Source organism: Prinia subflava, chromosome 2 (genome assembly GCF_021018805.1).
Source record: "Prinia subflava isolate CZ2003 ecotype Zambia chromosome 2, Cam_Psub_1.2, whole genome shotgun sequence".
Taxonomy (NCBI): Eukaryota; Metazoa; Chordata; class Aves; order Passeriformes; family Cisticolidae; genus Prinia; species Prinia subflava.
In genome coordinates this window covers 433,095-442,231 of record NC_086248.1, presented here as the reverse complement: position 1 = coordinate 442,231, position 9,137 = coordinate 433,095, and the positions used below count along the sequence as shown (strand labels likewise).

At 69.0% G+C, this 9,137-nt stretch overlaps 1 protein-coding gene across 1 annotated transcript in view; it reads left to right on the top strand.

The window, feature by feature from the left end:
- Positions 1-4,389: 4,389 nt before the first annotated feature.
- Positions 4,390-9,137, top strand: part of DNMT3A (DNA methyltransferase 3 alpha) — a 34,893-nt gene continuing 30,145 nt past the window's right edge. The window contains 1 exon segment of the mRNA XM_063422398.1: positions 4,390-4,546. The gene's annotated coding sequence lies outside the window, so the exon portion shown is untranslated.

Below are 9,137 nucleotides of genomic sequence, written 5' to 3'. Positions count from 1 at the left end.
CCTCTTCCTCCTCTTCCTCCCCCCCTCCTCCTCCTCCTGCCCCACCCTGGGGCCATCGGTGGCAAACACGACGCGGGCCCCGCCGCGGGGGTGGCCGCAGGTGCCACCACACGGCCCAAGCGGTGCCCCCGGGGGTCCCGGGCCCCCCCTGCCCGCACGCGGCTCCGGGTGATACACGCGGTGTCCCCAGGGACAAGCCACCACTGCCACATGCCGCCGGTGCCACCAGCGCTCCCACGGCCACGCGCCTGCGGTGCCAGGGGTGGCACAAGCCCCGGTGGCACTCGGGGACACGGGGGGCGCGGGGGGCAGCGCGGTGCCCGGGCCAGGCAGTGCCCGCACTGGCGGCCATCTCTGCTTGTGCAGGAATTCGGCGGTGGTTGCATAACCAGGAGCCCTCGGAGCTGGAAACGAGGTCAGGCGGGAGCGGGGGGAGCGGGGACAGCGGGGACAGCGGGGACAGCGGGCCCGGCCGCAGCTGCTCTCCCTCCCCGGGCTCAGGCAGTGCCACAGCCGGGGGTGGCACCGGGACGCGGCACCACGACCTTGCCCAGCAGTGGCAGCGCCGGGAGTTGGGGCGGCCCTGGGGCCACCGTGCCACCACATCTGCGTCTCCTGGGCTCCCGCTGGCTATGGGACCACCACACCTGTGTCCCCTGGGTCACCTGAGCCACAGTGGCACCATGCGGGGTCCCTTGGGGACCGTGAGATCGTGGTGACATTACACCTATGTCCCTGTGAGGGCCCTCAGGCCGTGGTGCCATCACAGCTGCATCCCCGGGCCACCATCCCTTGGCCACCACCGCTGCCACCCTCACTGCCCCATGTCACCCCTCAGCCCGCCAGCGTGCCATGTCCCCACACCCCGTGTCCCCAGGGCCTGGCAGAGGTGGCCGGGGAGGGTCACCCCCACCCCGGCACAGCAATGCCACCCTGGCACACGGTGGCACCGCCCAGCATGTGACACCGGCTGTCCCCCAGCTGCTCCCGGGGCCGCCCGTGTCACCAGCACCGGCTTAATTTGGTGCCCGCCCTCCAGGCGAGATTAATTAATCCGATCCCGCCCCCAGGGACGCGCCTGTGCAGGCAGCTGTCACCGTGTCACCGGGTCGTGGTGCCGCTGCTCTCCCGGGGGCGAGGCCGAGCTGCTCGGCCCAGGGGGACCGCGGGGACCCCCGGCTCTGCCGGGGCGGCAGCCGGGGAGCAGCTCCAGGGACTCCTCCTGCCCTGGGCCATGGTGCCAGCGCGGGAACAGCCGAACGCTGGAGCTGATCTCGGAGGGACACGGGGGGTTCTCGGGGCACAGCCCCGGCGTGGGGCTCCTCTGGGGCGTGGAGGGGAACCCACGGAGCCCACGGAGCCCATGGAGCCCATGGAGCCCACAGAGCCCATGGAGCCCACTGGGCCCACGGAGCTTACGGAGCCCACTGAGCCCACGGAGCTTATGGAGCCCACGGAGCCCACGGAGCCCACAGAGCCCACGGAGCCCACTGAGCCCACGGAGCTCATGGAGCTCATGGAGCCCACGGAGCCCACAGAGCCCACGGAGCCCACTGAGCCCACGGAGCTCATGGAGCTCATGGAGCCCACGGAGCCCACGGAGCCCACAGAGCTCATGGAGCCCACGGAGCCCACGGAGCCCATGGAGCCCATGGAGCCCACGGAGCTCATGGAGCTCATGGAGCCCACGGAGCCCATGGAGCCCAAAGAGCCCACTGCTGTGCAGGAGCAGAGGGACACCAGGACCTGGTGTGGGTGACCCATGGCCATCCTCCTCCTCCTCTGCCCAGCCGAGCATGGGGCTGTTCCCCAGCATGGGATCTGGGGGCTCAATCCCAATCCCAGGACCCTGCCCATGGGATCTGGGGACTCAATCCCAATCCCAGGACCCTGCCCATGGGATCTGGGGGCTCAATCCCAATCCCAGGACCCTGCCCATGCAATTGGAAGGTTTAATCTCAGCCCAGCAGGACCCTGCCTGTGTGATTTGTGGGATCAATTCCAGTCCTCTGCTCTGGTCCAGGGGCACCTGCCCATTTCCAGCCAGGTTCCCCAGCACCCACAGGAGGCTCCTGCACAGGACAGCCCTGGGAGTGAGCAGGGCCTGTCCCAACAGGGAACACGCCATTAATTAGCATTGCTAATTAATGGGTCATTTTGCAGTGCCCCCCTGTGCACCAGGAGCCTTCCAGCGGGGAGGGTGAGGGGAGCTCTGCCCAGGGGCCCCTCCTGGGGCTGCAATCCCGGCACAGCCAGGCAGGAACGGAGCTGCCAAAGCACAGCCGGGCACTGCTGGGCCCCCCTTGCCCGTGCCAGGGGCTGTGGCACAACCCTGGAACCCCAGACAGTGTCCAGGTGGTGCTGGGTGCTCCAAGGGTCCCCCCCAAAGTCACCCCACCCTCAGCACTGCCAGTGCCAGCCGTGGCCTGGGTCAAGCTCAGGTTTTTGTGGCCTGAAGGCGTCACCTGTGCCAGGTGCTGGGAGTGGCACCGTGAGCCCCCCGTGCCCCCGGGGCCTCCAGTGCTGCCCAAGCCCAGCCCTGAGCCCCGACCCCACGTCCCTCCCCACAGCCGGGGGGGGTCCTGGCAGTGCCCCCAGCCCCGCTCCCACCCCTTCCTCAGAGGGAACCACAAACCCCCTCCCCAGAGACCCCCGAGGCCTCGGATGCTGCTGTGGATCCCTGCCCGCCGAAATCCCGGGGTGTCCGTGCCCAGCACAGCTCTGCGCTCCCCGAGGAGCCACAGGGCCAGAGCCTCACTGGGATGGGATAATGGGATGGGACAGGATGGGATGGGATGGGATGGGATTGGGATGGGATTGGGATGGGCTCAGGGTGGGATGGGATGGGATGGGATGGGATGGGATGGGATGGGATGGGATGGGATTGGGATGGGCTCAGGGTGGGATGGGATGGGATGGGATGGGATGGGATGGGATGGGATGGGATGGGATGGGATGGGATGGGATGGGATGGGATGGGCTCAGGGTGGGATGGGATGGGGTGGGATAATGGGATGGGATAACGGGATGGGATAACGGGATGGGACGGGGACACTCTGGTCCCCCCTCAGCCCTGGCGTGGGCAGAACCCCCAGAGATGTCCTGTCAGTGTCCTGCTGGCACCAGGGACCAGGACAACACGGCTGGCAGGAGTGTGGGGAGAAGGGATGGGGCAAGAAGGGACAGCTTGGCTTGGCTTGGCTTGGCTTGGCTTGGCTTGGCTTGGCTTGGAATGCCTTGGCTTGGAATGCCTTGGCTTGGAATGCCTTGGCTTGCCTTGGTACTGCACAGCTCTTGAGCACACTTGCTTGGCCTGGCCTGGCTTGGCACAACACAGCTTGGCAAGGCTTGGCACATCTTGGCACAACACTGGACAGCCCTTGGCTGCACTTGGCTTGGTTTGATCTGGTACGGTCTGGCTTGGCATGGCTTGGCTTGGCACTGCACAGCCCTTGACTCTGTTTGGCTTGGCCTGGCTCAGACCAGCCTGCCCTGGCTTGGCCTGGCACAGCTTGGCACAGCACGGCACGGCTTAGCTGGACACTGTACAGGCCTTGACTGTGCCTGGCTTGGCCCTGCCTGGTTTGGCTTGGCCTGGCATGACTTGGCTTGGCATGGAATGGCTTCGCTTGGACTTAGCATGGCATGGCATGGCATGGCACTGCACAGCCCTTTACACGCCCGGCTTGGCTCGGACCAGCCTGGCCTGGCCTGGCTTGGCACAGCACGGCATGCCTTGGCACGGCTTGGCACAGCAAGGTTTGGTTTGGCACGGCAGGGTTTGGGATGGCACACCACGAGTCAACACCGGGCTCTGTCCCTGCCAAGGGCCGGTGCAGGAGCTCAGCTCTACGCTGTGCCGTGCCAGCGGTGCCGTGCCAGCAGCGCCATGCTGTGCCATGCCGTGCCAGTGGTGCTGTGCCGAGCTGACAGTGCCGTGCTGAGCCGTGCCATGCCAGCAGTGCCGTGCCAGCAGTGCCGTGCCGAGCCGTGCCAGCAGTGCCGTGCCAGCAGTGCCGAGCCGTGCCGAGCCGTGCCAGCAGTGCCGTGCCAGCAGTGCCGTGCCAGCAGTGCCATGCCAGCAGTGCCGTGCCGTGCCAGCAGTGCCGAGCCGTGCCGAGCCGTGCCAGCAGTGCCGAGCCGTGCCGAGCCGTGCCGGCAGTGCCGTGCCAGCAGTGCCGTGCCGTGCCAGCAGTGCCGTGCCGTGCCAGCGGTGCCGTGCCGAGCCGTGCCGAGCCGTGCCAGCAGTGCCGTGCCAGCAGTGCCGTGCCAGCAGTGCCGTGCCGAGCCGTGCCAGCAGTGCCGTGCCGTGCCAGCAGTGCCGTGCCAGCAGTGCCGTGCCAGCAGTGCCGTGCCGTGCCGAGCCGTGCCGGCGGTGCCGGTGCGCGCGGCCGGCGGGCTCTAGGACCGCGCGGCGGGCTCGGTGCTGCAGTGGAGGCGGCGGCGCTGCGGGAAGAGGCCTGGCCGGGCAGCGCAGCGGCGGCGGCGGCTCGGCGGGGCTCGGCACGGCTCGGCGGGGCTCTGCGCCGGGCCCGCACCGGCCCAGGTAACCGGGACAGCGGCACACCGGCACCGGGGGGACACCGGCACCGGCACCGCCGGCCCGCCCCGGGCGCGCTGCGCTCCGCTCGGGCACACTCGCGTCCGCTCGGCTCCGTTCGGTTCAGTTCGGATGATGCGTTCGGCGGGGCTCGGCTCCGTTCGGTTCGGTTCAGCTCCGTCCGGTTCGGTTCGGGTGGTGCCTTCGGAGAGGCTCGGGCCCCTCCGGAGGGGGTTCGGGTCCCTCCGCGGGGTTCTGGTCCCCGGGGCTCAGGTTCGTGTCCCTACGGCCCAGGTTCGGCTCCCTCCGGCGGACTTCGGCTCCGTCCGGCGGGGCTCGGCGGGGCTCGGCCCGGGCCGGCGCGGCCCCGGTGTCGCCACCGTCCCGGGCCCGCGGCAGGAAAACGCGGCAGGGCCGGGCTCGCCGGGCCCCCCCGGGCCCGCGGCCGCCCCCGCCCGCCCCGGCCCCGCTCGGCCCCGCTCGGCCCGGCCGTGCGGGCGGGGGTGGCTGCGCGGCCCGGCCGGCCCGGCCCCGCGGCGCCGCCGTGTCCTTGAGCGCGGCGCGGGCGGCTGAAGGGCAGCGGGGCCCGGTGGCACCGCCGGGTGTCCCCCCGGTCCCCTCCCGGCCCGCGGTGTCACCGCCGTGTGCCCCCCGGGGAGCCGCGGGGCCGCGGCCGCCCCTGCCCTGCCCGCGGCGGGGCCTCCCGGGGGAGCGGCCGGGCCGGGCCGGCCCTGCCCAAACTTCGGGGATTTTGCACCAAAAATCCCCTCGGGGGAGGGGAAGCGCCGCGGGGCCGGGGCCGGGCAGGGCCCGGCGGGGACGGCCCGTCCTGCCCGCGGCCGATCCCCCACGGGCACGGCTGCTGCCCCTGCCCGCTCCGTGTCCCCTTCATGCTCTGCTGCCCTGCCCGTGCCTCTCCTCCCTGCTGCCCCTTCCCGCTCCCTGCCCGCATCCTCAGCGCTGCCCCTTCCTGCTCGTTTCCCCTTCCTCCTTCCCTCCCTTTCCCTCTCACTTCCCCCTTCCTCCTTCCTTTCCTTTCCCTCTCACTTCCCCCTTCCCCCTTCCTTCCCTTTCCCTCTCACTTCCCTCTTCCCCCTTCCTTCCCTTTCCCTCTCACTTCCCCCTTCCCCCTTCCTTCCCTTTCCCTCTCATTTCCCCCTTCCTGCTCACTTCCCGCCACCCTCGCACTCCCCAGCCCCCCTGGCTCCTTATCCTGCCCTTCCTTCCACCTTCCATCATTTCCTTTTTTGCTTTCCCCTTCCCTCTTGCTTGCCCCCCTCTGCCCTCACTTCCCCTTCCCACTCGTTTCCTACTTCCGACTCACTTCCCCTGCTCTCTCCCTTCCCCCCCTCCCCTTCCCCTCCCTCCCTTCCCCTGCTCCCTTCCCTCCCTCCGCCTTTCCTCCCCCCCTTTCCGGGGTGTTTCGCCTGCGCAAACCTGTGGGCAAATGAGATTTTCCTACGAGCCCAGTTCCTCTTTCTGGTTTCTGCCCTTTGTGTGACGTCGCTGGTGTCGCCGCGGGCCCGGCGTAGTTCGGCGCTGCCTGCCGGTGCCGGTGACCGCCGGGAGGGCCCCGGAGCCCCGGCTGGGCACGGGACCGGCCCCGGTGCTGAGTCAGCTCCGAACTTCCCGGCGCAGCAGCTCCGGTGGCGCGGCGCTGCCTCGAGGCACGGCCGCTGCCCAGGCCGCAGGCCCTGTGTGTCCTGGTGTCCCCTGGTGTCCCCCGGTGTCCCCCGGTGTCCCCCGGTGTCCCCTGATGACCCTGACTGGCTGTGCCCCTGAAAGCCAGGGGCAGCCACCGCTGTGTCCTCAGAGCCCTGCGCTGTCACACTGCGCTGTGCCATACTGTGCCATCACACTGTGCCATACCACACCATGCCGTGTCACACCCCCATGTCACACCGTGCCGTGTCACACCACCATATCACACTGTGCCATACCACACCATGCCGTGTCACACCCCCATGTCACACTGTGCCATACCACACCGTGCCGTGTCACACCACCATGTCACACTGTGCCATACCACACCATGCCGTGTCACACCCCCATGTCACACCGTGCCGTGTCACACCACCATATCACACTGTGCCATCACACTGTGCCATACCACACCATGCCGTGTCACACCCCCATGTCACACCATGCCATGTCACACCACCATGTCACACTGTGTCATCACACCATGCCGTCACACCACACCATAACCACACTGTGCCATGTCACACCAGCATGTCACACCGTGCTGTGTCACACCAGCATGTCACACCATGCCATCACACCACGCCGTGTCACACCATGCCATACCCCACCGTGGCGGCCGCTCGGAGGCCCGCGGGCGATGGTTTTTGTAATTTTGTTTTGGTGCATCCCCGCCCTGCGCCTCCCACGCTCCCCACGGCCGTGCCCCGGCGAGGCGCGGCGCCCGCGGGCAGCGCGCAGCCGGCACGTGCCAGGCGCTCCCGGGCTTTGGGGATGGCTCCGGGTGCCGCTGGCCCCGAGGCCGGGGCGGGTTGGGGCTGCGGCGCGGGAGGAACCCGCGGCAGACGGCGCTGCCCTGGCACAGCACCCCACCCCGCTCCCCTGCCGCGGGGCTCGGCGCGTGCCGGGGCGCCGGGCCTGCTCCCGTGGTTAACCGCCCTTCCCAGCCCGCGGCCGGCCCCGATCCTGCTGATCCTGCCGCTCCTGCCGTGCATCGCTCCAGCTTGGATCCTGCCCCAGCGCAGCTCCCAGACCCAGGGCCCCTCGGGGCGCTGCTCACTGCGGTCAGAGCCTCTCCTGGAGCTCCTGGGTGCTCCCACAGAGACATTCCCGGTGCTCCAGCTGCCTCTCCATGATCCTACTGGGCCCATCCACACTGTCCCACCTGCAGAGCTGCGCCACAGCCTGGCCCTGGGCTCTCACACACATGTCCCATCCCATCCCATCCCATCCCATCCCATCCCATCCCATCCCATCCCATCCCATCCCATCCCATCCCATCCCATCCCATCCCATCCCATCCCATCCCATTATCCCATCCCATCCTGTCATCCCATCCCATTATCCCATTATCCCATCCCGTCTTTGCTGTTCCCCTGGCCTTCCCCTGCTCCTGCTGTGACAGATGTGCCTGTGGGTGCAGTGGGTGCCCGGCTTTGGCTGTGGTGTGGAGCAGGGCAGGGCCCTGCCTCGGTCCCCAGGGTGCCGTGGGGTGCCCTGTGTTGTTCATGGGGTGCTATGGGGTGCTGTGGTGCCCTGGAGTGCAGGACATCCCTCCCTAGGGTGCCTTGGGGTGCTGTGGGGTGCTGTGGGGTGCTGTGCATCCCTCTCAGGGGTGCTGTGGGGTGCCATGTGTTGCTTCCCGGGGTGCCATGGGGTGCAGTGGTGCCGTGGGGTGCAGTGACTCCATCCTGGGGGTGCTGTGGGTGCAGTGAATCGCTCCCTGGGGTGCTGTGGATGCAGTGACTCCATCCTGGGGGTGCTGTGGGTGCAGTGACTCCATCCTTGGGGTGCCCCACCGGGCCAGCTCAGTGCTGCTGACCACCCCAGGGTCCCCCCTCCATTTTAGGTCTGTTTTTAGGATCCCCCCCGCTCTCTCCAGCACTTTGTCCCCCCGAGTGCCCCAGGCCCTGGTGGCGGTGGCTCCCAGAGCTGTGGCACGTGTGGCCGGGCGCTCCTCCCGCGGAGGCCAAATATTTCACCCCTAAATTACAACTCCGGAGATGAGGTCAAGGCCACGGTGGTTTCGGCACAACCATCTGTCGGAGGCGAAATTGCGTAGCCCGGGGACGCCCACCGTGTTCCTGCCCCCCGGCAGCAGCTCCCACGCTGAGGGGGGCTCGGGGGGCCCCCCCCGCCGTGAGTCAGGGGTGGGGGGCGCGGAGGGCGGGGGTGACTCACGGCCGCCGCTCCTGTCCCCTCTGAGTCAATCCCGGAGTTGTTCCCTGGCGCTGGGAAGGAGGAGGAGGAGGAGAAGGAGGAGGAGGAGGAGGAGGAGCGCGGCGGTGGCAGTGACTCAAAGTGACAACAACAATAATAATACGCTGCGGCACTTGTCACGGGAGAGGCGCTTGGCCGGGGTCCCTCGTGCGTCCCCACCGCCGCCGGCGCACGGGGGACCCCGGCCAAGGCGGGGGTGTCACCGCCGCACGCGGGGTCACCTCGGGACGGGGGAGGGGGGACTGCAGTGACGGTGTCCCCCGCTCGCCACCGGCGCCGGGGCTGCGGGGGACCCCGCTCGCCGTCACCTAAAATGGCCGGTTAGGTCCCTGCAGGCTCCCGGCTGCGGCACGGCACCACCGAGGTCCCTAAATATATTAAAGAAAAAAAAAAAAGGCGAAAAAAAAAAAAGAAAAAAAGGCGGGATTTCGGGTGGGTTTTCCATTTTCGTGCCGGTGGCTGCCGCGTGTCTCGCCCAGCCGGCGCAGGTAACCTACTTCGGAACGCCTCTGCCGCCGCGGCGAGCGTGACTCGCCGCTCCTGCCGTGCGGGAGCGGCACCGCCGCCTGCGCGGGGCCCCGCCGGCCCGGCCGCACGGTCAGCGCCGGGGACACCGCGGGGACACCGCGGGGACACCGCGGGGACACCGCCGGGACACCGCGGGGACACCGCGGGG